General features: G+C 47.0%; 1 protein-coding gene across 5 annotated transcripts in view; it reads right to left on the bottom strand.

The window, feature by feature from the left end:
- LOC144762305 (exportin-5-like) overlaps positions 1-27,739 on the bottom strand; it is a 2,106,094-nt gene that overhangs the window by 255,263 nt on the left and 1,823,092 nt on the right. The window lies entirely within an intron of this gene.

The following is a 27,739-nucleotide window of genomic DNA, read 5'->3' as shown; positions in this document are numbered from 1 at the left end:
CCAGCTATGGTCTAGCCTTTCTGTCTCCATGTAAGAGAAATACTGTATTAATATTCATAGAATATTCCTAGCACACGCAATACATGTAGAATTATGCATGCACCAGTCTTAGTGTCAAGTAGCCTTTGCCCTGATAACTTTTGGATTCTATCAACATGTACTCCAAACACAAGATACCAGATATGATATAGGTACAAGTCGTTCTGACACTGCAGACTTTAGTCTCCTCTTCCAGCGTAGAAGTCATAGCCCCAGTTCTTCCTGGTAACACGTCATTGCCCGTTTGCGCGCACCACTAGGTTAAAGGTCCCAGCTGCTCTCAGGCAGCCCCCTCCATGTTTCCGCCCACTCATGACACTTCCATGACGTCTACATCACATGTCTATGTATACGCCCTGTACACGCCTTCTTGTTACACCCATTTTACTCTTATCTTTCGCGACTGCTACGAGTTACGCCTACTGCTACGCCTACTGTATTGAATGTAATGTAATTGTTTTAGTATATATACTGTGTACTGTTACTGAAAGTTACCCCTTATCCCCCTTATCCCCTTACCCATTTTCTGGCAGCTGCCATCCATTAGCGCTACGAGGCCTCCGGGTTGTTTGCGCTTTATAAAACCCGATTAATAATAATAATAATAATAATTCTATTTCCGTGCAGGCTATCCCGTTCCTGTCCCTTCCCTTATGCCTGATTAAAGCCTGTAAGACTCAAGATACCTCGAATCCTGTCTCTTATTTATTGAGCTATCTGTTTTATTCACTGTATTCAAAAATAGTACCGGTAATTAATTATTTATTTACCACATAATGGCGCCCGAATAGGGACTTGCACTTTCCCCACGCGCCGGCGAAGCCACGCAGGCCCCCTGATCCTCTGCAGCCGTGACGGAACCATACCGTGCACGTGCAGATATTTCTGCTTCAAGTATCCCTCAGGCCCACGGAGGAGACGGAGGTTGCGGTCCAGCATCCAGACGAGGCGGTGAGGAACGCGGCGAGTCCCGACCAGAGCCCAAGCCGAGAGTCCAAGGTCCGAGGTATCCAGAGGCCCACCTGTAACTGAAGTCCGAAGTGTCCGAAGTTCGTAGTCAGACGTCGTAGCAGTCCAGTCCAGTCCGAGGCCTTCCGTTCTTGCTGCCCGGTGAGTACCGTTGCTGGGGTAGTATCTAGACAGGGTCAATTAATTTGTCTCTGGTCCAGTGGGTTTGGGTACACAGATCCAGTCCGAAGTGTTCATCTAGGTGGATACGGGTCCTGACGTGTCTCTTTAGGGGACCGGTATGTTCTGTACTGTTTTATCAGTGCATCCAGTAATTCTAGTAAGTCTGTTCTCGAGAAATTCATGTGTTCTGTTTTCAATGTACCAGGTAATATTCTGTTCGAACTGTTATTTTAAATGTTATTTAATGTGTCATGTCGTGGTATGAGTGATTTGTTTTTCTAGTCATTATTGTGTTTATCGTGTATTGTATTGTGTTCAGAATCAAGTACAGAATGCCTCTATTCTCTAAGTTACGTCAGTTAAAAACCCGAAAAGGGTTGCTCGGGGAAGCAGTTCCTGTCCCGCCTAGGGACAGTCCAGGTCATTTTATGTATCATAAGCATGGCTTAAGTGCCATACTATATCTAGACTTATGGGTGGACTATACCAAGGAGTTAGAAGAGAAATATAGATGGCCCATATCAGGTACATGGGATGCCGAGTGCATCATGCGAGTAGAAGAAGCATTATGGAAAAAGAAAGCCAGACAGTCCCAGAAAGATGCCATCGAGTTATGGCGCAAAGAATCTCATAGAAGAACCGAAAAAGAAATCAGAAAAACAGAATTAAATAGGGAATATTCAGAAAAAGTCCAAGAAAGGGAATTAATCGAAGTAGGTGAACGAGTTAAAGCAGAACAGTCAGACAGACAGAGAAATGCCCTTATTAAGGGTATGTATCCTCTTCTTGCCGAGGGCTTGCCAAAAGCAACCCCAGAAGCACCATGTAATTTCCCGCCACCATTAGTTCCGATTAAGCTACGTCACAAACCGACCGCAGCTGATATTTTTCTCTCGTCCTATTTGGACGATACAGTCCCAGAATATGCAAATCCTGTTCCGCCTGCTCCCGTAAATAATGTAATTCCTGTTCCTCCAGCCACCAGGGCCGTGGGTACAGTTCACGTTACCGCACCCGTTACAACATCTGTTACAGCACCCCCGGCCCAGCATACAGTACATGTTCCAGCTACATCAGTCACTCTACCAACACGTACAGTACCCACCGACGATTCCAGTTTAGGAGCCGCGGGGGGAAGTCCTCCTGGTACCCCGCCTCAACACAGACGTATGACGCTACATGAACTAGCGTTACAGCGTACGCCAAAAGTTCATACATTTACAGATATCAAGCGAGCACTTACCGAATGTCGTTATGATCCAGTTCCAGGCGATGGTACTATGGTCATATATTCATTACGTTTAAGACGGGTGACCGACTATTTGGACACCCTGCCCGATATGAGAGAACATCTAGACAGAATATATCGTTTTATCCGTACAGGAGTGGATCCAGAAAGTGTTCGCGATGCCATGATTCAAAGAAAAGTCGAGACCCAGCTTATGCTTTTAAAGTTTTTAATTAACTGTTTAATAAGAGAACAAGATTGTCCAGGAAAAGATCAAGAAGAAATGAAAGTCCTGACCAGGTGGAGTGACCATATAGCAGAGGGAAGACACAAGACACAGAATTGTATAGAGAGTATGTACAAGAAAATTCGTAGGGAAATAATAAAGTTACACGAGAAACGAGAAGCAGCACAAGTAACCAAGAAAGAAGACGACTCTCCTACCGAAGAGGTAGACGACGAGAATCCCTCCAGAATAGCGTATGTAGGTAGAACTAGACTTTCCGACAGACATTCACGTCCAGATTACAAGAAAAGTTTTCCTCCTCCAGTGCCAGAACAATGTTCTCTTGAGCAAGTATTCCAAGCTACCGATAAAATTCTGAAATCACGAATAGGTTATAGTGAACTTAGTACAATGCATGAACAAGAACTAGCCCGATCAGCAGTCCGGTGGACTACTGATTCTACCACTTTTCCAGACGAAATAGTGGCACAAATGTTTCTGAAACTGCCCCCAGCCGAGCAGCGACTGGTAGGTATGTATATGATCCAACACCTCATCACACTATATGAGGAACAGCATTCTGATCCAGGTCCACTACATGATGTATTGAACAAGTTACTCCAGTATAGATGGAGAGGTCTAGGTACCGATTTAATTAGTATCATTCTGGAACAGCGCCACAAATATCGAACGTTTCTGAATCCACATTTTTTTCACGTCTCACCTCCAGAAAGTCAATCATTTTACATAGATAGACAGAATCCGTTACGAGAAGTACACCCAGTTAGGACAACGGGTGGTGATCTAGAACGAGTATTTGTTTACACCCCTATCACAAAGATGGAACTCTTAGAGATGAAAAAGTTAATCCCCTGTCACGACAAAGATCCAGCAGGGTTCCACCGTGAACTAAAAGACATGCTCCGTATGGGAGAATACACGTATCCTGATATCATTAAAATGTTAAAAGTCCTGTTGCCTGCGGGCATATATGAAAAACTCAAGGAAAAAGAATGGGAGGTGGGCGAGAAAAAGATAGATTGGACAGCTCTAGAAGCTGAAGATAATACACGAGTACCAGGTACCGGTCTTGGGGATAAAGCTAAAGCTTTGCCCGAACTGTTAATACAAGTTTTGCCAAGATTACTAGCCACGAAAAAGGAAGATTGGGATGCCATCTCAGCTTGTAAACAGAAACAAGATGAAGACACTAGTGATTTTTATTCTAGATTTGAAAAATGTTTCATTATTAACAGTGGTCTGAAAACAAGTAGTGAGTCATACCCTCATCTTTTTGTTACCAAACTAGTCGAGAATTCAAGTCCACAAGTTAAAAATCGAGTATTGAAAGTCGAAAGTACCTGGCAAGCTAATACTCCGTCACAAATGTTACAAATGCTCCAGTATCACCAGAACAGAATCAGGGAAGAGCAGGAACACGAAAGGAGACGTATGAAAGACACGAAAATGAAAGTATTAGTTGCACAATCTGTTCCACAAGACAGTCAGAAGAGGGGTCCGAATCAAGCTAGTCATCCTGCAGTTCCCGTCAAAGGGACCTGCAATTACTGTAAACAGCCAGGTCATTTTATAAACGAATGTGTAGTTCTGAAACACAACATAGCTACTGGTAAAACTAAAGAAAGACCACGTCCGCCGAGACAAGAACAAGTTTCACAGACTTCCCAGCCACCGCAGAATGCACAACAGACAGTTACAGTACCGCAGCCTATAGCTGCAACACAGCATGTTACACAGCAGATGTACCAGTATGCACAGACAGAGTATCCAGATTATCAGCCGTATTCATGAAACAGCCTAGAGAGGGAGGTAGGCTTGCCTCTCATCGAGATTCCTGTAGATCAAGAGGGTCCCTATGTACATAGTCAAGTATTAGGGAAAGACAGAAAGTTTCTGATTGATACAGGGGCAAGTAGGACTACCATCAGTCATGACGAGGTTCCAGGGGCCCCGCTCTCAGGCTAAAGAAATGTTTCCCTTGGATTTTCAGGAAAGCCTATTGTTAATGAAATATCGAAACCAGTTACTCTAGAAGTTGGTCCACTGTCCCGAACTACAGATTTGTTGCTCACGAAGTCATGTCCAGAAAATTTATTAGGCATTAAGACATTAAAAGAATTAGGAGCAGTTATTTGCTGTTCCCCAGAAGGGGTCCGCCTGTTCCTGCGAGATTTTAAAGGTCATTATGTATTACGTGATTTTGATCCAAGATTATTGAATGTACCACAGCATTTATGGGCGCAAGGTCCAACTGATGTAGGTTGTATGCATATCACACCCCATCGTGTGACTCTGAAGCAAGGTGTAGTATTACCACGAATCAGACAGTACAAATTGCCACCCGAGGCTGTAGCAGCCTTATCCAAAATTATTGACGAACTTATTGCTCAAGGAGTGGTTGTAGAAACTGACTCCAATGTATGTAATTCTCCTATCATTCCAGTCCTGAAACGTACTGATCCAAATGCACCCCCAGTATATCGATTAGTGATTGATCTCCGAGAACTTAATAAATGTATCATACCCCAGTACCCAGTAGTCCCAGATATTTCATCCCTATTGACAGCCATTGATTCTGAAGCCACATTCTTTTCAGTTATCGATCTCAAGAACGCATTCTTTAGTGTCCCTATTCATCCAGACAGCCAGTTCCTTTTCGGTTTCTGTTTAAATGGAAGAAGCTATAAATTCACACGAGCTCCTCAAGGCTTTACAGAAAGCCCTAGCATTTACAGTCAAGAACTTAAAAGACAACTAGACAATATTCACATGCCAACTGACACTGCCCTACTCCAGTATGTCGATGATCTGTTAATTACAGCCCGTTCTGAACGTGACTGCGAGCGTGCGTCACTTACAGTCCTGTATTTTCTGGCCGAGATGGGGCACAAGGTGTCCCCTTCCAAATTACAATTCTGTGTCCAGCAAGTGGTATACTTGGGACACTTACTGTCCAAGAGGGGTAAGCAGTTGACACCTGACCGTATCCAGTTAATAGCACATCTTCCACAGCCCAAGACTCAGAAGGAGGTACGAGCTTTTATTGGCCTCACTTCTTACTGCAGACAATGGATTCCTCAGTATGCATATCTAGCCAAACCACTGATACAGTTAACGACACAGGAGGCAGCCGTATCGACTGTCCTCCCTTGGACCCAGGAACATACACTTGTTTTTAATGAATTAAAGAAAGCTTTATGTCAAGCACCTGTTCTAGCAACACCGAACTACAGTAAGTCTTTTACACTTTTTGTCACAGAACGTGATGGTACTGCATTATCTGTTCTCACACAAGATCAAGCAGGACAATACAAGCCCTGTGCTTATTTTTCTAGCACATTAGATCCAGTGGCCCAGGCTCTGCCTGCGTGCCTCAAGTCAGTTGCAGCCACAGCTCTAGCTATCAGACAAAGTGATTCCATAGTGTTAGGACACTCTCTGACAGTACAAGTTCCACACTCCGTAGAAGTTCTTTTAAACAGAACCCAGACTCAGCACTTGACAATTGCACGTTTAACAGGTTATGAATTGACACTGTTTCAGCCACACATAGAAATCCGACGCTGCAACGTTCTAAATCCAGCTACACTGTTACCGTCAGTTACTTCAAATACTGCCACACATGACTGTGTGGAAATTGTTAACACCATGACAAAGCCAAGACAAGACTTGACAGATATTGCATTACCTGATCCCGACCTGACACTTTATGTGGATGGTTCATGTATGAGAACAAGTACAGGAGAACTAGTAGCCGCGTATGCAGTGACTACTGACACCGAAGTTATAGAAACACATCGTATTAACACTCTGTCTGCTCAAGCAGCAGAGTTAGTCGCTCTGACCCAAGCCTGCATACGTGCCAAGAACCTGAAAGTTAACATATACACAGATTCACGTTATGCATTCGGAGTCGTACACGACTTCGGAGTGCTCTGGCAAGAACGAGGTTTTATGACTTCTCATGGAACCAAGATCCAGCATGGTCTTCTCATTCAAGCTCTGTTAGATGCAATACATTTACCGACAGCTATCGCTATCATGAAGTGCAAGGCACATACGAAAATCACTGACATCATTTCCCAAGGTAACGATCTAGCAGATCGAACAGCCAAGCTTACAGCTCAGACTTCAGACATTCCAGTTAACACGACACAGACACTCACTCCAGATCAGACTACTTGTATGACAGTTAAGGACCCTACACAAGATGTCATAGACATACAGTTACATGCTACTCCTGAAGAAATCAAGAAATGGTCCGAACAAGGAGGGGTCCAGACAGATCAAGGATGGTTGACGAAGGGAAAAGCCACATGGTTTCTCCCCGACTCAATGGTTCAAGTCATTATTAATACCGCACATAGTCCAGCACATCTAGGAGAAAAAGCTATGTTAGACAGTATCCAGAACCTTTGGTTCAACAAGCATTTACGAGCTGCAGCCAAGCAGAAAGTACGTACCTGTATGATATGTTGTCAGTTCAATCCAGGTAAAAGTGTCCCGGTGGAACAAGGGGGATTCCAACCTCCTGACCACCCTTTTGAAGTCCTCCAAATGGATTATATTCAGATGGAGAGATGTCGAGGTTTCAAGTATGTCCTCGTAGTTGTATGTGCTTTGTCCAGATGGACAGAAGCATATCCAGTTTCAGATTACACTGCCACGACCACTGCCAGGCAGTTGGTTCGTGAGTATTTTCCCCGCTATGGTTTACCAAGGGTCGTGTATTCAGATAACGGCCAGCCATTCTCATCCGAGCTCATGAAACAAGTTTCCCTTCTGTTAGGGTACCAGTGGAAGTTCCATTGTGTACGCCATCCTGAAGCAGCCGGTCTCGTAGAGAGACATAACCAGACTTTGAAAATCCGAATTGCTAAAGTATGTACAGAAAAAGGTGTAGATTGGTTAGTTGCCCTGCCAGTTGCTCTGTTCTACATGAGAATGGTTGCACATTCCAGATCAGGCCTGTCCCCGTATGAGGTCGTATTCGGCCGTCCTCCTAACATGTGGGGTACACCTATGCCCCGAAAGATTACAGACGTTTCCAGTAATATGCTGACAGATTACCTAGCTTCCTTGATGTCTGCCCTACACTCTTGTCGTTCACAGGTTGCCGCTACATTTCCAGACAACACTGAGGTGAAACCGCATGAAGTCGTTCCGGGAGAATTCGTCCTGGTGCGCAATTTCGATCGTTCAAGTCCGCTGGAGCCCCGTTGGAAGGAGCCCCAAATGGTGTTGTTAACTACAAGGACCGCAGTCAAGCTAGAAGGACGCCGAGGATGGGTCCACATCAGTCATATCAAGAAATTCCATGGACTGCGACAAAAGACATTGATTAAAGACTGCCTTATTCCTAAGGACTGCCCAAAAACAGACTCTGTATTCAAACTTCCCCTGTTAGAGAAAACTCCGCAGCAGGAGTATAAAGATAAACTCCGGTCTAGTAAAATAAGTCAGCCAGTTTAATTGTCTAAGTCCCTCTCGGGTGAAACGGTTAGACAGGTTCCTGACATGTATGAGATAGACCCACACAGTGAGAGAGTTAGTCAAAACTCTAAAAGATGTATTATCGTTCTATTCTTTTTGTTATTTTTGAGTCTTATGGTTACATGCATAAGTTATGCTTTACATTTATGTTTTCCACTTTCACATGTACATATGCTTTCTAATGTTACAGTAGAGCACACATTTAGTGATCTGCCTCCTCACGAGCTATCCTATCGTCTTGCTATGCGTAACAATACATTCATTCGAATGTTACACTATTCACACCAGACCAGCAATGCCACTAATTGTTGGGTGTGTGGTCGACTCCCCCCTTTCCAGACACCGAAGGGAGTTCTGCCACTCTTTCCTTATCCGTTTTCACACAATGGTTCGTGTGGAGCATGGTCCACGTTAACATCATCCTCAAGTGATATGTCCCTTCTGAATAGAACATGTTTCCCAGACAAGCAAGGTCTTTCCCATAGAACAGGGTTAGATCTAGAAAACGAAGTATATGATTTAGGTAATTATTCCTCGAATTTCATGGTCCTGAATGTTCAGTCCGATACTACTCCAGATTTGCCTGCTATTTCAGTACTACCAGTCAAAGGCGAATTATGTGTCAGAAAGAATGGTTCCGCACATGTAGGACATAGTGATTGTACTACTACTGTCGAGTATAGTGACAGTGGGAAATCTATTTTCAAAACCTCACGTCATTCTTATTTTGTTTGTGGTCAGACCGCATATGTTCGTCTGCCCCTCGATTGGGATGGAACATGTTACATTGCCTTCCTACTGCCACCAGTTTTTCTAGCCCCCTCTGATTATCACAGAAACACACATCTAGTACACGTTAGACATAGAAGGGAGACCGAGTCCCCAATTGTCGATCAAACTGAAACTGCTCTAGAACAATATCAAGACTTCAATAAAGGTTTCTTCTTCTTTATAGGCCCTGTCCAGAATAGTAAGTTAATACGTAGGTTAACCAGAACCCTTGAAGCAGTAGTGAATGAGACTACTTCCGCTCTAGGTAACTTAACCGAAGAGCAATCTGCCATTAGATTTGTCGTGCTCCAAAATCGTCTCGTCCTTGACATCATACTGGCCGATAGGGGAGGAGCTTGTAGAGTCATCGGATCTAGTTGCTGCATTTTCATTCCTAATAACGCGCCGTCTGTTTATTCAGCTATAACCAGACTTCATAAAATTGCCCATCAGTTACACCAAGATCCAGGCACCTGGACATGGTCCGGTTGGCTCTGGAGTATTATATCTGCCTGGGGCTGGAAAGTATTGTCATTCCTAGGTATAGCAGTAATGATCATATTCAGTTGCTGCCTCTGTTTACAATGTGGCCCTGCGATTTGCGGCATGTGTGCTACCTCTTGTATTCCTAGTCCTAAATCCCGTTCCAAGACAATTCGAGACGAACAAATGATGCTATATGAACAGATAGATGGTATTATGAATATTGATGTTTCCTGATGGAAACGTAGGGCACAAGGAGGGAATGTGGAAAAGTAAATTTTGCCATGTTACATGTGCCTACGTGTTCCCCATATTAAGCTATATGTGCATGATCGATATGCATGTATCCCCCTATGATCGATTAAAAACGCAATTACAGTTGTGTCCAACTCTAGTATGTCAGTTTCCAGTTCTCGTGAAAGCAACAAGTATTAGGCTCATGTTGCCACGATTTACAGTGTACACGTTAATTCACCGCATTGTCCCCGTTTCTAGGCCTCAAAAGGGCCCGGACACCAGATTCAGCTCCAGTCTCCTGAACCCTCTCCGAGGAGCGATGCAGCCCCCACCTGCATCCCTGACCCTTCACTTACTTTCTGCCGCGCGGTGCCCGGCCCGGCCTGGCTCTGCCTCCCAGTCTGTCAAGAGTATGTTATGCTTCTAGTTATCAGTCCAGCCCTCCTTCTCTGCATTCCTAAGCTACTGAATCGCATCAATAGTTCCAGCTATGGTCTAGCCTTTCTGTCTCCATGTAAGAGAAATACTGTATTAATATTCATAGAATATTCCTAGCACACGCAATACATGTAGAATTATGCATGCACCAGTCTTAGTGTCAAGTAGCCTTTGCCCTGATAACTTTTGGATTCTATCAACATGTACTCCAAACACAAGATACCAGATATGATATAGGTACAAGTCGTTCTGACACTGCAGACTTTAGTCTCCTCTTCCAGCGTAGAAGTCATAGCCCCAGTTCTTCCTGGTAACACGTCATTGCCCGTTTGCGCGCACCACTAGGTTAAAGGTCCCAGCTGCTCTCAGGCAGCCCCCTCCATGTTTCCGCCCACTCATGACACTTCCATGACGTCTACATCACATGTCTATGTATACGCCCTGTACACGCCTTCTTGTTACACCCATTTTACTCTTATCTTTCGCGACTGCTACGAGTTACGCCTACTGCTACGCCTACTGTATTGAATGTAATGTAATTGTTTTAGTATATATACTGTGTACTGTTACTGAAAGTTACCCCTTATCCCCCTTATCCCCTTACCCATTCTCTGGCAGCTGCCATCCATTCTATTTCCGTGCAGGCTATCCCGTTCCTGTCCCTTCCCTTATGCCTGATTAAAGCCTGTAAGACTCAAGATACCTCGAATCCTGTCTCTTATTTATTGAGCTATCTGTTTTATTCACTGTATTCAAAAATAGTACCGGTAATTAATTATTTATTTACCACAAACCAACACCAACAAAATCATTGCAGAGCAGACACACAGGAACATCAAAAACAGTAACCTTATACAAATAAAACCAACTCCCAAACAGTGTCAGATACCCATCTTCTTACATGCAGGGACACATGTATACCAAGCTTTAACACAGAATCAGAGCAGGATCACCCAAATAAAATGTATGGCATTCTAAAATGTATGCTGCAAAATTGCAAATCAGCTGTGGTGCACAAGACTGAAATCAGAAACACCGGGGTTGTCAGTGTGGTGGACACATTTATACAGAATAAGACCTGGCTACAGTCATTCTCACCTTCAACTGATGCCCTCCTAACTGAACGGTGTTCCATCTCTCAACTGGGCAGACAAAACAGAACAGGAGTAATAATTATTCATAAGGGTACACTCACCTGTAAGGTGATTAAGAAGCTCAATATTTAACACGTCTAAGGTCTAGTAACAAAAATGAGATCAAACAACATGTCTCCAATCATCGTCAATATATTTTGCAACAGTAATGGCCAGAATAACAATTCTGGAGAAACAAGTTTAGTTTACCCTCTACAAAAATATGGAACACTTTAACAATACAAGAAAATGAGATTTCAATATTCACTAGAGCGATAGTTTTGACAAAGCAGCAAAACACTGACAACACTCTCACAAGACAATAACGTGATCTCATTTTCAAACTTTCCCAGCTATAAGAGAAGCCCCACTTTAAACCTCATAATAACAACAAATTGTTAACCGCATGTGCACTAGCGGTTTTCCCACTGTGCGCTGCGTTTTTGAAAAAGCTGCTGTTACATGACGAGCTCAGCTCATCATCAGCGTACGACAGGCGTACCTCATGGCATCGAAGGGGTTAAAGATCCACTCCATGAGTAATGGGCTAACAATACACAGATGCAAGTCAAGATAACCTTAACCAAAATTGTATCAAGAAGACAACCAAAGTGCCTATTAATCAAATGTAAAAACCTGAAAAATATTGATGCAGAAACGTTGAGGCATAACATAGCTGCCACATTAATCACCCATTCACCTTGTGGCCATATTGATTACATAAATCAACTACATTCAAATTACAATATTGTGGCAGTATCTACTTTAGATGAAATAGTCTCAAAAGCTATGAATCAACTCCTTGGTTCGCCGTAGACTTGAATGATGAAAGAATCAGGCCAAAGAAACTTTCCCACAAGATCAACAAAATAGCAAGGCCACCTCAACCCACTCTTCCAGACATCTCAACTGGGAAACGTGAACTATTTGCCAAGTCCTTTTATGATAAGACAGAAAACGTTAGGAATGACATCTAGCCTAAATATAAGGAAAATACACAAACAAATAGGAATCTTTTGACCTTGAATCTAAGTATTTCCTAGAGGAAACAATGAAAAACCTGCCTTAGATGAAGATCCTGTCCCATCAGCTCTAACAAAATTCTTTGCATCTTAAATTTCACCACAAGGGTCATAGATCATTGACTGCTCCCTTGAGACAGGCATGCTCCTAGATGGTCTAAAAAGAGATGAGGTCAAGCCTTTGCGATAAAACCTCTTTGCTGACATAGAACATCCCCGTAGCCAAAGTGGATACAACATATACTTGGCTGTAACACCCACTAATCCTACCTTTTTTTTAAAACTAAAAATAAAGGCAAATATTTAGACTTTAATCGCCTGTTTGCACGTAAACTAATAACATTTACAGCCAGGCCCTGCATTCAAACCCCTGCGGGCAGCCAACTGCCTCACTGTGCATGGCCTTTGGCCCCTCCCCCCTTCTCCCCACTAGGGTTAGGGGTTCAGGGTATCCCTATCCTGCCCACTCCTTTCTTTTCGAGTCCCTGAGTCCTGTAAAGGAGGCAGCATCATTGTTCTTCATGTTGCAGCCACCATTCACATCCCTAGGTTCCGTGGGTGTCCCATGGAACCAACCAATCAGAATTATTTTCTTCCCACGGGAGACCCTCTAGAGTTCCACAGCAATATATATATTAAACCTTAATTTCTCTAAAATATCTCGACAGATGTACACCAGTCACAAAATGCACACTTTCTGAATAAGTATCTAGCTTTCTAGAAAATTTGGTGCAATTCTGTTCAGCCGTTTTCTCTGTATTGTTGCCTAATTTTTCCCTTCGAAATTGTGTGGGGTAAAAAGTGTTTTGGGACCCCTCTTTTTTCCTCGGCTCCTTCTTGACAGATCACCCTGAAACTTTCCAGGAAGGAGCTGAGATGGGTGAACGTTTTATTCTGAAGGTTTTGTGAAGATTCATTAACGACACCAAGCCTATAGGCAAAACAAAAAATGCTTTTCATATGGAAACTCTGACTAACATATAACACCGCACTGGCTACTACACAAGGGTTAGGGGGTCAGGGTAGCCTTACTCTGCCCACCTATATACTTTTTTCTTTTATTTTTCAGGACTTAGGAACAGAGTCCTGTAATGGGGGTAGCAACATTTTCATCATGTTCGTGAATATTCATGAAACAGCACTAAAGTCATTAGCATAACAAAAAAACGCTTTATGTAAACTCTAATTCAGATTTAACTAAACAGTGGATACCACACCTTCTATATATATTTATGAATCCAACTAATATTTAGGCAGTGAGAACTCCTTGATTTTGTGCCGCCATTTGTGCATCCAGTTAAACGTTTCCATTCAAGAACTGAAGAAAAAGTACTGAAGAACTGACGGATCCAAAAGACCTTAGCTGGAGGAAGATCCTTCTCCCACCTCGCCGCCAAGACCTGGAACACCTGCCTCTCCACCTCAGGCAATCCCCATCGCTAACTCAATCCAGGAAGGACCTCAAGACCTGGCTCTTCGACTGAACCCCAGCGCCCAAACGGATCAGCAGCCCACCCGCCGACCCAAGCGGCTTGAGACCCTCACTGGTGTGGATCGAGTATGAAGAAGACCTGAAAGCAGAGGGGACAGTGTCTGGGTCACTAGCCAGTGACCGGGTGGAACCAGGAAGGAACCAGACGATGTCGAGGAGCAATCAGGTGCTGTCGTGAAGCTTGTCTTTGCAGCCACGCGGACCAGGAGGCGTCGAGGATGACCAGATGCTGGAGAGGAGCTGTCCCACGAAGGTTCTCGCAGATGGAGGGGTCGACTGCCGGATTGGAGTCAACAAGCCTTGGCAAAGGCAACCCACGCAGGATTCAAAGAAGGATTCTGGTGCAGACCAGCAAGGTCTGAGGGGCCTCACCTTTGCAGGAATGCTGGGGCCAGTCTGGAGCAACCAGACCAGCAAGTTGGTTCAAAAGGATTGTCGTCACAGAGGCTACTAGCCAACGGGCCAGCAACCGGACAACGCATCAAGCAGAACACAAGCAGAAGGGCCCCACGCAGAACACTTGGAGTGTGGAGGGCTGATCTTCGGTGCAGGTGGCGATCCAATTCGGGGCATCTCAATCCCCAGTGCAGAGCGTCGAGGTTTCCTCAGGAGCTGTACAGTTAGCAAGTCGTTAACTTTTCAAGATTGCCGGTCCCACGTGTCTCGTCACCTCCACGGATCTCAGCTATGCTGCAGATGTGAAGAGAGGGTCAGAGAGGTCTGGAAGTCTGGGTCTTGTCAGGCTCTGTGCTCGGGTCCCGGCGGGAGCGTCGACAAAGCAAGCCGTTGATTTGCTAGATGGTGCCTGGTTGCCTAGGGTGGTCACTCCTTGGCCACAAGGGAGATTCTTCAGTCTTCAGCTTCAGCAGAACGTCGAAGGTCCAGAGTTTCGTGTCAAGTTTCAATCCAGGATCTAATCTAAAGTCCTAGGACTCAGCTCCTACCTTTATACAACTAAAAGGGGCTGGATTACTTTCTAGGTCCCTCCTTGTCCCAATACACAAAGTCCTGTCTGGGGTGGTGCTCGCACCTCTCCAGGCAGGAAACCTATTGTCCAAACCTCCGTGACTGGAAGGACTCCCAGCTGCAGGAGGTCAGACTTGTGTCTGTGGCAGCAGCATCCATTTTGTGACGCTGGGGCTCTGGTTAACTTTAACCGGGATAGTCAGCAACAACATGTCTTCTCCCTCTAGAAGGGGGGAATGCTACTCCCGCAGCCAGAATTAGCGAGGGGGTAGTATTCCAAAGCGCATGACACCTTACACGACATGTTTAGATAAAGCCAAACCAAAGTTAGCATTTAACCGTGAGGTTCATAATGCACTTAAGAGTATATGGTATGGCAATATCATAGAACAGCTATAAGGACATGGTTCCGAAAGCTGCAGACAGGCTCAGCTCATGCTAGAGCACCATCTCACACATAACCAAGCACTCTGCCTCCAGGATTGTTAAGGCCTGCCATAGGAGTGACTTATATGTCTATATTTCAGGGTAGATATAGGAATACTATACCTAAGCAAGGGGTGATTACACGACCTTGCCCCAGCTGAGTGATCAGCCAGTTGTGTCAGTTTGAGTGGCCAGCCAGGGGTGGCATAATACATGCTGCAGCCCCTGGTAGGCCTTGGTTACACCTATGCCCTGAGCATCTAAGGTACACTTCTACAGGGGCTGATAAGGTGAGCCAATTCCCAATTGTGTATGTACCTAGCGTACATGGTGTGAATGTAGAGAGAGTGCATCTGGGCTGTGGGTCTGATTAGCAGGCCCACAGCCACATCTAAGTCGAAAACCAGTAAAGCAAAAGCAAAAAGTAGGGGTGACCATAGGAAGCAGACCCTACTCTCCTACAGTCCGCTTCGACATTGAGGACGCCTGGGAGGGGAACTGCTGAGATCTTCATGTTGCTTGCCAATAGCCACTTCCAAATCACCTGCGCTTCCAGAGACAGGGGACTGGACCTGGTGCCCCCCTGCTTTTTCAGATAATACATTGTTGTGGTAATGTACATCTGAACAAGCAAAGCAGTTGACATGATGGAGGGAAAGAACGCCTTGAGGGCCAGATGCACTGCCTGGAGCTCCAACATATTTATGTGGTACAGCTGTTCTTTTCGGACCACATATACAGTTAGTGGGATTGAGGATGGATTTTTTGAAGTTTATGTGAAAGCCTAACTGATGAAGTAGCTGAATGCAGCAAGCGAGATGTTCCTGCAGAAGAGTTGGCGACGCACTTTTGAGCAACCAATCGTCTAGGTAAGGGAATACGAACATTTTCTTCCTCCTCAGGAACGCAGCTACCACAGCCATGCACTTTGAGAAGGTGTGAGGGGCCGAATTCAGCCCAAAAGGGAGGACAATGAACTGGAAGTGGTCCGACTGGATCTGACATCTTAAAAACATCTGATGCCTGGAAATAGGCATCTTGAAGATCTATAGAGCACATCCAGTCCCCTTGTGGGATTATTTGATCTAAAGCCTGCATCCTGAACTTCTCCCGCAGAATGAACTTGTTGAGAAGCCTGAGATCTAGTATAGGCCTGAACTTCTTGTTTGGAGCTTTCTTCGGGACCAAGAGTAACGGGAATAGATAGCCTGTCGACGCTGCTGCCAGGGTCAATCCTCGATGGCCTCTTTTTGTTGGAAAGCGGAAATCTCCTCTCTGAGAATATGGATGCGATGGACTGCAGTCTTTTGAGGAGGAACAGAAGGTAGAGGAGACTTGAATCTGATTAAGGACCCATTCCTCACAATATTGAGCACCCACCTGTCTAGTGTTATTTTTGTCCACTCGTCCAGATGAAAATGGACACTTCCCCCCACTGGAGTGGGTAATGGAGTTAGGGGAAGCAAGTACTCACTGCTTCTGTTGTTGCTTGGCAGCAGGTGTGGACTGTCTGGAGTTCCCTCCTTGTCCTCTACCAGGATGATGCTGGTTTGACTGGGGTCTTCCCTGATGTTGCTGGGAGGACCATGGAGGGGTTTGAACACTCTGTTGGTATTGGCGCCGATCGTAGGAACGGTAGCGTCGCTTGAAGTCCTTCCTCTTCTCGAGCCCAACCGCCTTCAAGGTGTCTTCATTCTAGACATTTCATCATCAGCATGAGAGCCGAAGAGCGATGTCCCATTGAAGGGGATTGAGGATTCGATGTTGGGCCTCTGGCTTCAAACCCGTCAGTCTCAGCCAGGAAGAGCGACAGGCACAAATCCCATGTGAGTATCGATGGGCAGGTAAGTCAGAAGCATCAGCTGCCGCACTGATAACCTGCTTGGCCACCAGACCCCCTTCATGGAGGACCTCTGGGAAGTCCTGCCTGTATTTCTTTGGTAGCTTCTCTGTGAAGCGTGAGAGAGTCCCACAGAGAGTGGTCGTACGGACCCAGTAAGGCTGAGGCGCTGGCTACCTTCACATAAGATGCCGATGTGTTGCATATCCTCTTGCCGATGGAATCCATGGCCTTACTGCCTTTATACAGGGGTACCGCAGATGATGCTGCCCCAGTGTGGTTCTTCCATGCCGCTGACAATAACCGAGTCCGGAGGAGGGTCAGCTCTCAGAAAAAGTCAAAAGTGGGTCCTGCTCATGAGCCTTGTACTTCTTGGTGATCCGCGACAGGGCCGCCCCCACCGACGCTGGAGTCAGGAATCTCTGAAGAGCAGGCTCTAGTAGGCCAGGCACCAGGGGAAGCAAAGGCCTAGATGAAGACCTGTGATTAAGTGTTTCGAAGATGACTGACGTTGAAGGGGCAGAAACAGGCATCTCGATATGAAGCTTTGCAGCCCCCCTAAACAAGACCTCATTGAAGGTTACAATGTCATCAATAGGCGAGACTCTACTCAGAGGAGAGGAAGAGCGAGTAGGAGAGTAGTCTGCTTTTGATGGTCTGGAGTCAGAGGACCACCAAGAAGATCTGTGGCTTCGTCTTCCAGGAGAGCGGAGGAGCGATCTGGAAGCCAGATTCCTAGGATAATGTGATGTGCGCCTTCTCAAAGCCGGTAACCTCTGCGGTGTGGCACGTCGCTCACAGCCCTCAGACGAGTGAACTAATTGGATTATTGGAGATCTGGACCTGCTACGGGTGTGAGCAGGTCTTGTTATTCTTCGGATCTTCCATTCCCTTATGTTCCCCAGCCATCTCGGTGGAGATGTTAGTGGGAGGGGCTGGCGCCGGAACTGGTGAGGTTTCAGGCGTTACTTGTACTATCCGGAGTTCTGGGGAGGAAGAGGCATTTCTGGAGGTCATGATCTGGACATCCTTCGGCGTCGAGCGGTCTCTTGACGTCGCCCTAGGTCTCTTGGCAGGAGGAGACCTGTGACTGGACTGCGACCTCCTCAACTTCGAGCTAGACCGCAATCTTCCTCGCGGTGACCGTCTAGGCCCTGACTGTGATATGCGTAGTCTCGACGACCTCCTCGACTGCGACCTCCTCGGTGACTGATGCTTCACTGCTGTGCGCCTCGACGGCGACTTCCTCGTAAGCGACGCCAACCTCTTCGATGGCAATCACCTGTTCTGATGCGTAGTCAGAGAACGACTGCGTCTTACCGGCGTCGAGTCCCTCGGTGTCCGGCTCGACGTCAATGTCTGTGGCACTCTCAGAGTCGGTGGTGTTCTCGACATTGCCACGGACTCTCTCAAAGGCAGACTTCGACGTTGATTTGTCGATGTCGAGCGACAGCCGCCTGCCGTCGTAGGCGAGCCAGACCTGGACTGCCTACCAGGTGGTGTCGACTTCAGCCTCTGATGGGACTTCTCACCTGAAGTCGTTCGCTTTGACGGCAAAGGAGGCCTCGGTGTCGACTTCGACGCTGACTCGGAGCACAAAGGTATTTTTGATGTCGATCTGTCCCCCGACGGTGTGTGAGACCGGTGTTTTCTCTTCTCACCTTTGTCTTTGTGCTCTAGCCTTTTTTGAGAAGAGGCCTTCTTTGAGGGATGTTCTTCTCGGCCACTTGCTAATTCCTTTCCTCTCTCCTGAAAAGCATGCAGCTTAATTTTCTGGCTTAATGGTTCTTTTTGAAAAATGTCTGCAGTGGTAGCACTCATCTGGTCTGTGGGATGAAGGTAGATAAGCAATACAGACCGAGTGCTGGTCTGACTTAGCCATCTTTTTTCCACAGGCCGGGAACTTAAATAAGACCGGCATTTTGACAGGAAAAAATAGACAAAAGTCAGAAAAACCAAAGGATTTAGTGCCCCAACTACTAAAGACGTAGAGTGAAAATCAAAAATTTCACTTTAGACCAACAATTAGTGATAAAAACCACTAACTGGCGAGCTCACGCTCCAAGATCCTCACAGAAGGAGCCGGAAAAAAGAACTGACCTCAATCAATCAATCAGAACATTTATAAAGCGTACTACTCACCCTTGAGGGTCTAAAGGCGCTGGGGGGCTGGGGGTGCTGCTACTGCTCAAAAAGCCATGTCTTGAGGAGTCTTCTGAAGGTTAGCAGGTCCTGGGTCTGCCGCAGGAGAATGGGGAGGGTGTTCCAGGTCTTGTCGGGAGAAAGATCTGCCGCCGGAGGTTGCTCTTCGGATGAGGGGTACGGGGGCGAGGGCGGCGGAGTGGAGCTGGCAGTTTGGGGTGTAGAAGCTGAGTCGTCTGTTGAGGTATGCTGGTCCGGTGTTGTGGAGTGCCCTGTGGAGTGCCCTGTGTGCGTGGGTGAGGATCTTGAAGGTGATCCTCTTGTTGACAGGGAGCCGGTGCAGGTCTCTCATGTGGGGTGTGATGTGACTGTGGCGAGGGATGTCGAGGATCAGGCGTGCAGAGGCGTTTTGAATGCGTTGAAGTCGTTTCAGGAGTTTGGTCGAGGCTCCTGCATAGAGGGGTAGTCCAGCCTGCTGGTGACAAGGGCCTGGGTGACAGTCTTTCCTCGCCTTCCTCGCTCCTCCCGCTCCCCTAGCCCCGGTCCGGCACGGCTTGTGCCGATTGCTCCGGAGGGCTGACGGGGTAGCGGGTGCCATCTTTGGTGAGGCGGCGGGGCTTACAGGGCAGCAAGCTAGCTATCGCGTCCTGAGGCTGATAAAACAACGCCCCATGCGAACGCGCAGCGGGTGTGCCGGCAGAGCACCGAAGGCGCGCCAAAGGCAAGCCAGTCTGCGCCCGTCTGCGGCCGCCCGGGGCCAGGGGCCCCTCACCCTGCCCGTTTTATCTCATATTCCACTCCCCAACTACTGGCACTACAGGTACAGCGGCTCCCTCATGCAGCCACTTGCGCACGAATTAGCGACCTTGGTCTAGCCCGTCCCTTCTCTTATGCTGCTCTCCCTGCTATAAAATCTCCCCACCCCTCCCTTTCTTTGGTTTCCCCCAGGCCCCCTCCTATCGCTCCTCCGCCACTAACGCCACCCCATCTCTCAGCCTTCCTACTTAACACTAGATCGGCTGTCAAACATCACATAGAATTGTTTGACTTCTTGGACTCCGTTAAGCCTGATCTGCTTTTCCTGACTGAGACCTGGTTTCGCACCGATTCCCTTCCTAGTGTTCTATCTGCCCTTCCCTTCCCCTATGTTATTCTTTGGGCCGACCGACCCGAGGGCCGAGCCGGTGGTGGAGTTGCCTTGGTTGTTAGGGCGGACCTCCATTTTCAAATACTTCCTTCTCCCTCCCTTCCCATGGCGGATTGTCTGATCATCCGCTCCACCTTCTCCCAGGCTCCACTAATGTGCGTTCTTGTCTATCGTCCCCCCTCGCCCTGTCCACGCTTCCTCCCTGCTATTTCTGACCTCCTAGGAACTTTGGCAATTAATAACTCCTCGGTTCTACTTCTTGGGGATTTCAACTTCTGGCCCAACGATCCTGCAGAAGACGTGGCTTCCCGCAATTTCACTGAGCTTCTTCTTAGCCTGAATTTTGTTTCTCGTGTTCTTTCCCCTACCCACATCCATGGCCACACATTAGATCAAATCTGGACCCTTAATACTTCGGTATTCGCCCTTTCGGTCCAACCTTGCCCCTGGTCGGACCATTTTTTTATTTCCTTCTCTTTGGATCTTAGCATCTCTCCCATTACCCCATTCTCCAAACACACCTGGGCGAGGAATTGGAGCAGAGTTGACATCCCTGTCCTCTGCTCCTTTCTATCTGCCTCTGATCCTGACCTGGTTGACCTCACGCCAACCAGGCAGCTGAATTTTTTGAATAGCTGGCTCTTGAGGGCCTGCGATCAAGCTGCTCCTTTGAAACGTGTTACAGTCAACCGCTCCCACGATGCGAATAAATGGTTCTCTCCCGCCCTCAAGGTAAAAAAACTGGAGGTACGCCAAGCTGAGAGAGCCTGGAGGCGTGCCTATTGTCCTCTTCTGAAACTCCGCTTCACTTCTACCCTTAAAGAATATAAAAATGACATCCTCCGGGCAAAAACTGCCTATTTCTCAGGGCGAGTTTTGGCTGCAGAGAACCAGTCTAGGGAGATATTTGCCATAGTCCGGGAATTGTCTTCTTCCGATAGAGTCTCTCCCAAGATCCCTCCCTCCCAACTGTTGTGCAACTCTCTCGGCGACTTTTTCATTGAGAAAGTTGCCCTTATTAAGGCTGGGATTCCGCCCTCTTCTTCTGCTTTTCGTGACCCCCAGCCCCCCACCCATACCCTACGTTTGACTCTTCTGCCCCCATTGACCAGAGACACCTTTCTTTCCTTACTGGTCCGTGTTAAATCCGGATCCCCTGCGGACATCGCCCCGGCTCGTATCCTTCGCAGGCTCTTCACGAGCTGCTACCTTCCCCCCCGCTTACCTTCCTCAATGCTTCCCTTGAACAGGGGATAGTCCCAGTCCCCCACAAAACCGCCATCGTCATCCCCCTCTTAAAAAAACCCGTGGCGGACCCTGCCTCTCCCTCTAATTATCGCCCTATTTCCCTCCTTCCCTTCCTGGCGAAGGTCCTAGAGGCCCATGTCACCCAGGTCCTAGGTGCCTTCGTCGAGGAGAGCGGGGGACTTGCTTCCCAGCAGGCCGGTTTCCGCCCCCGGCACTCCACCGAGGAGGTGGTTATTTCTGTGATGGACGACCTTAGAGAGGGGCTTGACACCAATACTCCCCAGGCCCTTGTTCTTTTAGATCTCTCCGCCGCCTTTGACACGGTTGACCATTCCATCCTTCTCACCCGTGTGAAGGCGGCAGGTATTGAGGGCTCCGTCTTGGCCTGGATCAGCTCGTTTCTAGGGGATCGCACTCAGGCCGTCCATCTGGCGGAATTCACAGCCCCCCCCACTTAGTCCGGTGTGGTGTTCCTCAGGGTTCTTCTCTCTCTCCTTTATTATTCAATCTTTACATCTCCCCACTTATCTTCGCACTTCAGCAAATGGAGGTCACCGTGTATAATTATGCCAATGACCTCCAACTCATTTTTCATTTGTCGCACTCCCCCACCAGTATATTCAACTTCCAGTCTGTCATGCTGTTCATCAGTGATTGGATGAACAGCAACCATCTGAAATTAAATCCGAACAAGACTGAACTTGTTGTTACTGGTCGCACCCCTAGTCCCTGGTCCCCCAATTTCTGGCCTTCCTCCCTGGGTACCTCCCCTTCACCTTCACCTTCTGTAAAAACTTTAGGGATCTCACTTAACAAACACCTTACCCCTCACTCTCAGATCAGTTCTGTGGTCTCTTCTTGTTTCTTTGCCCTCTGCACTATACGGAAAATCTCTCGGTTTTTTTCTGTCCCTGCTCTCAAATACATTTTGATGGCGATGGTCCTATCCCGGCTGGACTATGGGAACATTGTTTATAATGGTGCCCCAGCATACCCTTTACATCACCTTTAACTAGTTCAAAATCAGGCCGCCCGCCTGATCTATGGCTTGCCTAGATTTCATCACATCACCCCCTTACTCCTACTCCTATATTGGCTGCCTATCAAGGAACGGGCTCTCTTCAAACTGGGCTGCACTACCTTTCAGGCTTTGGCGGGAACTGCCCCTGAGTTCATCTCTTCCGCCGCCATTTGCACCTACTGCCCCAACAGAGAACTCCGCTCCTCTACTAAATTTTTTCTTTCGGTCCCTCGGTTCAAGAAAAAGAAATCCGGGGGCCTGAAATTCACGGTCCTTGCTCCTACTTTCTTGAACTCTCTCTTCTTCTATATCAGATCTATTCCTTCCTATCTTGAATTCCGCAGGGCACTCAAGACCCTTCTTTTTTCTCGTGCATTCCCATCCCAGTAATCCTGCCTCCCCAGCCACTGGCCAAGCATTCTGAAAGCGCCAAGAAACCGCGTGGTATACGTGCGCTATATAAATTCCTATAAATTCAAATTCAAATTCTTGTTTCAGAGGGGATCCACCTGTAGATCTTGCGGAGCATGCGGAGGGTGTTGAAGCAGGAGGACGAGACGGCGTTGATCTGCTTTTTCATGGAAAGAGTAGAGTCGAGGTTGAACCCCATGTTGTGTGTGTGGTCGGTGGGTGTTGGTGCTGTTCCCAGTGCGGTCGGCCACCAGGAGTCGTCCCAGGCCGAGGGGGTGGCACCGAGTATGAGGACGTCTGTCTTGTCCGAGTTTAGCTTCAGTCAGCTGTTCTTCACCCACTCGGCGACGGCTTTCATTCCTTCATGGAGGATGGTTTTGGCGATGAGGGGGTCCTTGGTGAGGGAGAGGATCAGCTGGGTGTTGTCGGCGTAGGAGATGATGTTGAGGTCGTGCAGTCGGGTGATGTGTGCGAGCGGTGCCATTTAGATGTTGAACAATGTCAGCCTGAGGAATATGGCCAACAGAGGAAGACTGGGCTGTTCTTGGGGGGGGCTTAAGAGAGTCACTTAGGTGCAGGGGGCAGTGCTCATGGGAGAACTAGCCCAGGGTATCCATTGAGTTGGATATAATGGCCTCACACACCCTTGTGGGTGTCATGCTTCATCATAGGCAACGCTCCTCGTTGGGTAGGCGGTACAATTCCCAACGGGCAACACCTCAAAGAGGGGCTCTTTGGCAGAGATCTTTTTATCCAACTGCCTATGGGTGAAGTGCGGGTGTGGGCCAGAACAGAGTAGACGGTGTAAGTGAAGGTAAAATGAAGCACGAGGTACCGGAAGACAAATTTATTCTGGTGGTCCTCTGCTACAATTAAAACGAAGATTAGTCTGTACTCGCTGGAACATAAGTTTCCACGTACGAGACAGTACTAAGGTGTAAGAAGTGTGGTCAACATGTTTCTCGCTTGAAGTTCACTGACATGCGATTCTTCAGGACCTAAAATAAAGCAGAACTACTGTCTATAAAAACTTGACCTACATAAGTGTCAGTTTATAAAAAGCACACAAATTGTACTACCTATTTAACACCTGCTCTTGCCTAAATTGGGAGACAAATGAGAATGTTACCACAGGTAAGTGACAAAATACATTTCTTATACTGACCATGAGCACATAGTGATATCGTGACATACTAGTGAAGGTGCAGCTAGTATGTGAGTAAAACCATAGTGGAGAATCCAAGTATGGGTGTATAAAAAACAGTAAAAACATTTGCTAGCAGCAGCATTCATGCCAGGCAGGATATCTAAACATCAAACAGGAGCAATTTACGAAAAGACTCACCTAATAATCAGAGTTAATAGGTGCCAACAGTGCCCAGCGGGTCTGACATCAGGGGAGAAGCCATTGTAACTTAGGCTAGGGAGAGGTACAAAGGTGTTTGAGAGCCTCAAAGAGTGTGCCAGAAGGGGAGGGTATGTATGACATTTATTATATAATGAAAGCAGCCTGCTTGACTGCATGCTATAAACATATCGTGGGTGGTCTCAGAGGATCCCGTGTACTGAACGGCAGTCTCAGGAGTAGGTTAGACTGTCAAAAATACACTCAGTATACATTCAATATGTGCCAATAGACAATGTCAAGCTGCCCTCTACACAGATAAATAGGGACTGGTAAGATAACCCGAAACCGAGGTGGGACTGGATCGAAGTCGTCTCTGATCAAAGTGCCGTGCTCGAACTACCAACTGTTCATCATATGTTTTCTTATCGTGTTACTTGAACTTTGTGTGTCGTCGAGAAAAACCAATGATCTGCCAACAGCAGAAAGTGGGAAATACATTAATAACGCCTCAAGCGATAGCCCCTCCGCGTTAGTGTATCGGGCGGATGTTAGTAATATCCGTAGAAAATCGTAACAAACAATTAAAACCAACGCGCTTAAGTGTGCGCAGGAACACATGTAAGTCCCCGTGAGCCCCGGGATACGTGGAGCAAGCCATAGAGTTATATTGACAAGCACTTACTTCATCAGCCTGTGTCAGTACGGTTAGTGCCTACCCCTCACCGCCGGGCCCGGTTAGTGAGGAACCGGCAGGACAGCCACGGGGATATAGTAGGAGGGGCGTAGCTGTGCTCACATCCGGGGACCGCGCGCAACTGGTAGGTCATGTGACAGTGGTTGCGGGTGGGGCGGCCATTGCAGAGTGGAGCCAGTATTTCAGGAATAACCTTACCAAGATGTGTAATCAAGAAAGTGTCCCCCAGTATCAACTCACAAGTGCCAGACCGCAATGGGAGCCTGGCGATTCTTGATAAATATAATTTATTGCTTCATTATGAACATCCCTGATGACTGCCATCAACACTTAGTCATTTGGTCACGTGGTGAGTGGAGGTACACCCTAAGTTGGCTAGCTAATTAGTGCAGTGTGTAAGTACATCAAGAGGCATATCCACCCATAAGGAGGTGGCATATGGGACTAAGGAAATCTCCAACTCCGACATTTAAACCAAGAAGGACCCCTTAGTATTCCTTAGTATTAGGGTACCAATGCTAACTATGTTAATAATGAGGGTGCAGCTAATAATGAGGAAATACTCCCAAGGTAGTGTCATACACAATCCTCAGAGTGCGCTCCATGGGATGTCCTCATTCAATCGGTGTATCCATCTCTGTTCCTTCAGGAACAGGTTGTGTTTGGATTTGTCTGAAGAAGCTTCCAAAATCATCCATGTTAGTGAGTCTGCCGTATGGTTCTGTTCCACAAAGTGTCTACACATTTTGGTATTGGTTTTCTTGCAATGGAAGTTGCTTCTATGCTCAGAGATGCGGGTTTTAATGGGGCGGGTGGTCATACCCACATATTGTAGTCCACAGGGGCATCGCAGCAGATATATGCAATAAGATGTGATGCAATTGTTGTGCCCCCGTAGTTCCCATGTAAAGGTATCTGTCAGGAGGATCGTCTTTTGTATTGACGTGAAGGGGCACGCACTGCATGTGCCACATGGGTAGTGTCCCTGTACAGGTGGTAATTGCCACAGGGTTGTCTGTTTGGTTGCATACACTCTTTTGGGTCTAGTATGGACTAAGATGTCCTTGATATTCCTTGACCTCTTAAATGCAAATCTGGGTGTTTCAAGATTAAGTGTCCCCGTGTTAAGAATCTGCCAGTGCCGTTTGATGATCTTCTTAATCTCATTGGAAGCTGGCGTGAAAGTAGTAACACAGGTTATTTGGTCTGAACCCTGCGAGGTTGGAGTATTTATTGTACTCAAGAAGGGCCCCCCTATGGTTATTCTGGGCACGTTGGCGGGTTTTATAGACCTCCCTGCTAGGGTAACCTCTATCCGCAAGGTTCCTGGACAGTATGGTGGATTCTGTCTTGTAATCTGCCAGGTTGGTGCAGTTACGCCTGACCCTCAAGAATTGCCCAAAAGGTAGGTTCAGCCTTAATGCTTTCGGGTGGTGGCTCGTGAAGTGGAGCAGGCTATTGCGGTCAGTGGGTTTCCGGTACATGGTGGTATCCACTTTACCTCCCACTAGCCTAATGGTCAAGTCCAGAAAGGCGATGTTAGTGGCCGAGGCAGTCATAGTGAAATTAAGGTAGATATTCAACGAGTTCAGCCAATCAAAGAACTCTTTATATGAATCTGAGCTGCCTGCCCAGAGAATCAGGATATCATCAATGAATCTCCTCCACAATTTGATGTAAGAGTGGCAGGGATTCACTGGTCCATTGATATATCTTTCTTCAAAATCGGCCATGTACAAACAAGCCACCGAAGCGGCAAATGTGCTTCCCATGGAGGTACCCTGGGTCTGATGATAGTGTTGCCCTTTGAATTCAAAGTAGTTTTCTGTCAGGGCTTGAGTGGCACACTCCATTATGAATGACGGTGGTGTGGGGGAAATCCACTCCTCAGCACTAAGGATCCTCTCTATCACCCCCAGTGTGGCCCTCTGGGGGATGTTGGTGTAGAGGGCCTCCACATCGAGGGTGATTAAGAAATCCACCTGGATACTATCCTGTAGGTTGTCCAAGAGGCGTAGGACATCAGTGGTGTCCTGAACATAGGAAGAATACGTTTAACCAATGGCTGAAGGAAGTGATCACAGAACTGTGAGAGAGGCTCCAGCACAGAATCTATACCAGACACTATGGGGCGTCCTGGTACGGGGGTAGTCTCCTTGTGAATTTTCGGGAGGATATAAAAATAAGGAACCCTGGGTTCTTTTTTGATCAGGAATTCCGCCTCATTTTTGCTAATCCACTCCTGGCATTCAGCAGATTCAACTAGACCGGTGATGGTTCTCTTCAAGCGCTCAGTAGGGTTGGAGGGGATGGGAGTGTAGTATCGCCTGTCCCCCAATTGCCTGAGGCATTCAGTGTCCTAATAAGAGGTGTTCATGAGGACAGTTGCCCCGCCTTTGTCCGCCTGTTTAATTGTTATGGATTGGTCGTTGGCCAAGGAGTCCAACATCCGCATCTCCGACTTGGAGATATTCAGATGTTTCTTGCAAGGTCTCAAAGCCCCAATGTCCTTAAACACTGCTTGCTCATATGTCAATATTTCATTGGGCACCATCCCGCTGTGCGGAGTAAAGTTTGAGGGGTTGTGGAGGCCTGAGTCATCAGGAATCTCCTGTGGTCTTCCATCAAAGAAAGCCCTCAACCTGATTTTTCGGAAGAGTTTTTGAACTTCGCACGTCTGTTGGAAGTAATCAACCTTAGGGGTCGTGACAAAGCCGAACACTTTCTGCAGCACTTTTCCCTCTCCTTCTGTGAGTTGGCGTGAAGATAAATTCATCACCAA

Source organism: Lissotriton helveticus, chromosome 6 (genome assembly GCF_964261635.1).
Source record: "Lissotriton helveticus chromosome 6, aLisHel1.1, whole genome shotgun sequence".
NCBI lineage: Eukaryota > Metazoa > Chordata > Amphibia > Caudata > Salamandridae > Lissotriton > Lissotriton helveticus.
This window is presented reverse-complemented; position numbering and strand designations above follow the sequence as displayed.